The sequence below is a fragment of the Triticum aestivum genome, chromosome 7B (assembly GCF_018294505.1).
Source record: "Triticum aestivum cultivar Chinese Spring chromosome 7B, IWGSC CS RefSeq v2.1, whole genome shotgun sequence".
In the NCBI taxonomy this organism is placed as follows: domain Eukaryota; kingdom Viridiplantae; phylum Streptophyta; class Magnoliopsida; order Poales; family Poaceae; genus Triticum; species Triticum aestivum.
This window is the reverse complement of record NC_057813.1, coordinates 258,884,154-258,890,655: the sequence shown is the minus strand read 5'-3', so window position 1 is coordinate 258,890,655 and position 6,502 is coordinate 258,884,154. Positions and strand designations below refer to the sequence as shown.

Below are 6,502 nucleotides of genomic sequence, written 5' to 3'. Positions count from 1 at the left end.
CCTCCGTCAACACAACACCCGGGCACTGAAAATAGAACACATCCCCAACGGAAGATCTAACAAGATGGTTGACATTCTCCCGTCTCCTAAATTTGAGGCACACCATCTTTGAGACATGTTTGAACCCTTCGATTTTAATGTTTTCAACTTTGTTTCAAATGAAACTTATAATTTCAAAATTTCCAGCATTAGAACCCTTTCTAATTTGAGTTGGGTGAGAGACTGAGTTGCCACGTCATGCTTCGTAGTCGACGAGAACATTTTCTCTCACTGAGAGCACATCGCTGGAATGCCTGAAATAATTTCAAAAAAATGCGAGTACCAGTGTCAAATATAGGACTTGAACCCTGGTGGGCTGGAGATACCACTGTCCTTCTAACCATTCAACCATAGGCTGGTTCGCTCTTATGTCTTCTCCTATATAGGACTAGTAAAACGCCCGTGCGTTGCCACGGGCTTTTGAAAAAATTTAAGACGCTACTCACAGAGCTAAAATAATCAAGAACAATGCCTAACTCACATCTTTTTCTTGACAATCACCTAACACACATCATACTATCGAAGCCTTCCCCACCTTCGGCCATCAGTTGGCCATTCACAAGAGGGCGGCGGGCGCGGGCGCTAAACTTGGTCATCTACGGCGTTGCGATAGCCAAGATCAAGTTGGACGTGGGGGTGTAAGGAGGGAAACAAGCACATTGCAACGGGCAGTCGTGCCACGACCTTTACCTTTTGTCGGGCAACAGCCAGAGGCCACCACGCTCCTCGGCTCTCCCTCCTCTCTTCCATGCCTGGCAACAAGATGAGCGAGATAGAGAGGAGGCAACCAAGATGTTTTTCTATATGGCGGCCAAGATGCTTTTGTTTACTCATGCCATGGATTCCTTACAGCCCCACCTTCGAGCGAAAAAATGTCTCTTCTTTCCAAATTTATCTTCTTTTGCTGCTTTCATTATTCTCGTCAAACAAGAATTGCCTTGCTATATAACCTCGCCAAACTAATATCATACACTTTTATGGATCCACTAATATGAGTTCGTCATTATTTCGTTACTTAAAAGGATGGAACTCTAAAATGTTAAACAACATGCTACACCAAATAATGTGAACTGATTGTATAATCAAACAATTTAATTCAAAATTATAAGATCTTAGGCATTTAATTACAAAACCAATGTGTTTGTGTTTTCTCTTATGTTTGATCACTTTTGCAACCAAGTTCTTCTTGATATATGTACACCAATTTTAAAGCAAATGTAGAGTAGCAGAAACAACCATTTATCCCTTTTTCCTTCTAGAAATCCAGTAATAGACTAATGATATAGATTGCTCTGTTTCCTTTAGATGTAGGGTCCTCCTTGATTATGATGTAGGGTCTCATCGGGCCATCGAAGCCCCTCCATCGTCACTCCCTCCCCCATAACTACATCCTCCTCCTTGAGTCACCGCGCCAACCCCATCCCGCGTCAGTCTGAGCGCCCGGCAGTTCCCGAGCGTTACTCACCCGGCCTCATCATGCGCGACTCCGTCACCAGCATGCCCTTGCACCACCTCATGCATGCCTCCTTCACCGACCAACAGCGGCCACGGACAAGGTCAACAGACACTAAGCCCTTGACCACTGTTGCGTGCGGTGCTCTCCCTGCAACAGTGTATCAATTTTCAAAATGGTGTATCAATTAGCTCTGGTGTTCTACTTATGGCTGAAAAAAATTGTCTTCGACTTTTTTATTTTGACCCAATTGAAATTAAGTGGTTGCAATGAAAAAGGAAATTGAATTAGATTACTTCACTATATCATACTACTAATCTATTCTAAGTAGATTCAAAGATAATATAATAGAAAGACTCTAAAGTATCAAATTCTTCGAAAACACACATAAGAGAAACTTAGATAACTGTGAACTCCAAATGCCTGAACAACGAATCAAAATTATAGAATGTGCACAAGCATGAGCACAAAAACACAATTTATGGAGCCCAGAAGGTTTCATGGAGCAAAAATATTCTATTCTACATAATGATCTTTGCTCCTTGGGACTCATTTATACAGGTTTTTGCTTTGCTCTGACCTAGCATGCTGACCAGTCCCCCATATTTTTGTTTTAGCACAAAAAACATATTCATGGATAATATGAAACAAAATGTATATGAAAATTAGTCACCATGTACTGGACAGCAAACACAAAAGTACATGGATGGTATTAATATTACCTTGTATTAAAAGAAAGACTACAACATGATATATAAAATGACCAAGCAGTAGAACTGATGGCCAAACTTCTCAAAATTCTAGTAAGAAAATTTTGGGCAATCATAGAAAAATAAACAAGGCAGTAGCTAGTCCTTTGCAATGCTTGATTGTATACATGATACCTTGCCACCTTACAATATTATTCTTATCTGAATTCACAAAGACGCTATCCTCTGTAGTCCCCAGCTCTGAGGTAAACCATGTCTTCTTCTCATCGTGTGCTGTCAATCCTGCAAAAGATACATATAAATCTCTCTTTTACGGTGTGTGTGTGTGTGGTGTGGACCTGATATTTAAAGGTAACAAATTAGCCTTGTTCAAAAGAGTATTGTTCTCTTGTCAAGTTCCTTTGCATGTACCTACTATGGATAAGTTCATGCCATCAGACATGAAAATGTTAAAGAATCCGCAATAGTACCATCTGTTCACATACTAAACTTTTCTACTAAATGTGAAATATATAAAGATCCATCCAAACGAAATAGTATGCACTTGTTATGGATCAGTAGAAGTTAGAAGCAGCAACACCGCTGACATTACGGATCACCAGAAGCAAACCATGCACAAACAGAGAGAAGAAGAAAACCCATAATTTGAGAAAAAAACTATATGTTGAGGCCAGCCAAGATGTATACTGCAAAAAGGGTCCAACAGTTAAGCGATATTTCCAAATAGTGCCAATTCTAATATCTATATATAAAAAGCCTGTAACAAAAAAGTATATCAATGGATTTAAGATGGAGGAGGTATTTTAGATGGTTGGCCTCACCGGAAATAGAGGCGCCGGCTTGTGCTTGACACGGATATGACAGTAAGATCAAGATCTAGCTATAGCTTCAGCTCCATAGATTACATCATACTATTTGACATAGCAAGATCAAAATACCAACATCCATCAGTTCAGCCTGTGAGGTTGGTACTCGTGCCATGGTGTCTAGGAAAATATGGGCATCGAGGTCAGCTGAGCACATGGTCGAGTGTAGTGGACAAACCGCTGTCAGCCCGATCATGACCTAAGATACGGTGTGGACCTGCTGGAGGGAAGCCCAAGTGCAACTTGGATGATGGCGTACTTGGAGCCGGCGCCGGCTCTCCCGTCCCTGCGGCAGCGCACGACCTGCTCCTCGGCCATGCATAGCCTCCTCCTCCATGACCTTCGCTTCCCTTCCAAGCGGCTGCCAGCGCAGCCGTTGCTCGCCTCCGGATGGTGTGTACAGCCACCGCTGCACGAACGTTGTGGCCCTGCCGTTCTCTAGACAGGCCTCTAGATCAGCCACAATAATTCACCTAGATTTGGACCACAGGTGTGCTATTGCCGCCTCCTCAAGCGCATTGACCTGTCACCGATGAAGCAAGCATGCGTCGAGGAGAAACAATCATCAATTCATGTCATGGAGTACAACATTGCATAGTGCGAAAAAAATCACCTTCTTCTATCCATCTCCTCAATCCAAGCTCGGCACCATGACTAATAGCACATCCAGCTCACAGCCCGCCAAAACTTTCACAAAAAACAAAAAACAAAAATAATTAACTTGTAGCAAATCACTATGGAGATATGTTAAAATAAACCCAAAGTAACAATGGAAGAACAAATACACATCACTTGTCATTGTATATTTGTGATGATACATGCCATGTCACCCTTGCTAGATGCTTGCTAGAAAAGTCACTTTCAGAATTGGTTTATTATGAACATCTCCTTAAAAAAACTCCTTATGAAAGGTGCTAGGACACATATCTTACATATCCCTCATTTGCATGGTCTTCCTCTACTCCTCCCTAGTTGAATCCATGTCTTCTCAATATTTTGAGATCAAAACTACTTTATACCATCAGTTCAAATATCAATTAGACGTATGCAAATTCGCTGTTTTGATGGAAACATAAATTAAGCAATAATAATTAGCCAAATACTCGTGTACACTGTCATGATTAAAGGAAACAAAATGCAATTCATTCACCAGAGTTCGTCAACTTACACAAAAAAGAGCATCATGCCTTGTCAAAGTACAACCTTGTGGAGCAAAGATCATATGCTTGTGGTCAAATGGACACCAATTTATCCTTTCTGGACAGAAGACGTACCTGCATCTCCTGTGAACCTTATCATCACAATCTGGAATGTTGAGGAACCGGTTCATTAAGTTTGCAACCAAACTATAGAAAATCCGTTCATGATCTTAGGAAGAACTTGATTTCCTATTTGACTATTAAACTGGCAAGCTAATGATGTATGCAATCAAAAGAAAAATCAGGCTCTTCTAGGATGAAGGCATGTACCTTTAGCAATGGCAAAATATAAAGATCTATGGAGGGGAGGAGGAACCACCAATAGATCTGCACATGAAGAAGTAGAAGGAGGAGCCACCACCAGATGTGCACAGGGAGGACCCGAGTAGGTTGCTGGCAACATACTTCTTTAATATAGGAAATTAAGAATAATAATAGCACCAAATTTAGAACTAAAACCACGACGAGTAAATCGGAACGGAGGGAGTAGTTAGCTAACTGAAAATAGATTGCTAGATGGACCCTTACTTCTACAAACCATGCATGTAAGATGTAACCACAAAACAAGAAACAATTCGAGTGAACTGAAGATAGATTGCTAGATCGGTTAAACGATGAACACAACTGCCATAAATCACATCAGAGCATGTAACATACTATGAGAAATCATTCATAGATTGGCTGCTGGTACTTCATTCAGACATCACAAGAACCAAGAGTCAAATCACGGGCGTTGGTAAGGTTCAAAGCTTCAGACTAATCTAAAATATCAGCTCCATACCTTTTGTGAATGTGTGATGCGTGCCTTAGGACTTCCTGCTGTCTTGTAGGTATGCCCTTGGTTAGAAAGTTCTTGTTTCTGTCAGAGAGGTAGAACTGTCATCTGCATCATCTACTTACTCCACGAAAATTGATTAAACGGTCTACCACATCATATGCTAAAGAATGAAATCGCAGAGACTAATAAGAAGAGGGACAAACACTGCAATTTGGGACCCCAGATAAATGGCGGGTTTACCTTGTGGGGGCAGTATGACACCGGTAGCTGATCTCTGAAGGTTGATCCCTCATAGTGGGACTCAGATCCTGCTGTCCCACAGTATGGAAACAAACCCTTAAAGGATCTGAGTCCATACTTCCTCAACTTCCTCAACTTTGCAGAATCACATGTTCGAAGCAATATTCAGTCACACGTCTGGTTACAATCGAACAATTGGACTGCAATGCCTGCAGATTTTCACTTGATGAGATTCTGTTTTCTAAGATTAAATACAAGCAAGAAAACATACATTCACCTCCAATTACATCGATCGGGCTTTGCCTTGGTCTTCAAATTTAAAATGCAGAACTGTAATATGTATGTATGTTGTTGGTATGGTTCTTCCTATTCTGGAAATTGAACATACATGAGGAATCTGCAGACTTTATATTTCAGCTTGCATTCTCTTTTTACATGAAGAAAAATGAAGTAAATACTTGTAAGCAATAAGTGTTACCTTGGATTCCTACTCGTAGATCTGGGCGTATTTCGTGTAGCTAGCAATCTGAATGCATGAGATTATGTGGTTGTGCCAGCGAGCCTGTCAACCAGAATGCAGAAGTCTGGGTCGTGAAAATGCATTGTTGATTAGTTGTGTACTTACTGCTGGAGCTAAAATGGTCGTAGTTCTTGTGCCTTAACTCATCACATGCAGTCCTCCTGCATAGTCTGAAAAAAGAAATAATTCACAAATCAATATTAAGGAAGACATATAATGGTAAGACAAGAACAGCTAGCTAGCCAACGGGCAGAAGGACTCTTTCGGTTACCTGGCTTGTAATCATCATCATCCAGTCGCTCCCAAAATTATTCAGTACAGGGCCAAAATCACAATCGTCAGTCTCATGCAAATCTTTAATCTCACATGCCGTTGGATACACATCAGGCCCAAAAAAAATTATGCAAAAAAATAATCAAGTATGAGATGTAAGATTCAGAGTACAGTCTTTAGAAAGATAAGTTTTCTTTCACAACAAAAGCCATCTAAACCAAGTCTGATGCCCACTAAAAACCATCTAAAGAGGCAATGTAATTGACCAATGGATTGTTATCTTACTTCATTCATGGAGTCCACAAGTGGGATCAGATGAGAAACTGAAGGTGGTGTTCCACTCTCTATCCGTGCAAGAATGCAATCTTGCATTCAATACATTAATTACTCAGTAAAAAAAGCTTATTGGTGCTTGCCGAACGGT

The 6,502-nt window shown here is 40.8% G+C and overlaps 2 long non-coding RNA genes across 3 annotated transcripts; both read right to left on the bottom strand.

The window, feature by feature from the left end:
- Positions 1 to 1,100: 1,100 nt before the first annotated feature.
- On the bottom strand, positions 1,101 to 4,300 carry LOC123161436 (uncharacterized). Its single transcript, XR_006480697.1, has 4 exons — positions 3,682 to 4,300; positions 3,024 to 3,591; positions 2,390 to 2,484; positions 1,101 to 1,642 (listed from the first exon to the last, which is right to left on the bottom strand). It is a non-coding gene; the product is annotated as an uncharacterized lncRNA (long non-coding RNA).
- An 81-nt stretch (positions 4,301 to 4,381) lies between these two features.
- Positions 4,382 to 6,502, bottom strand: LOC123161435 (uncharacterized). 2 transcript variants are annotated; one of them, XR_006480696.1, is made up of 6 exons: positions 6,077 to 6,502; positions 5,764 to 5,966; positions 5,563 to 5,682; positions 5,286 to 5,494; positions 5,049 to 5,126; positions 4,382 to 4,660 (listed from the first exon to the last, which is right to left on the bottom strand). It is a non-coding gene; the product is annotated as an uncharacterized lncRNA (long non-coding RNA). The 2 variants fall into 2 exon arrangements; XR_006480695.1 differs by having other exon boundaries at positions 5,563 to 5,656; positions 6,077 to 6,501.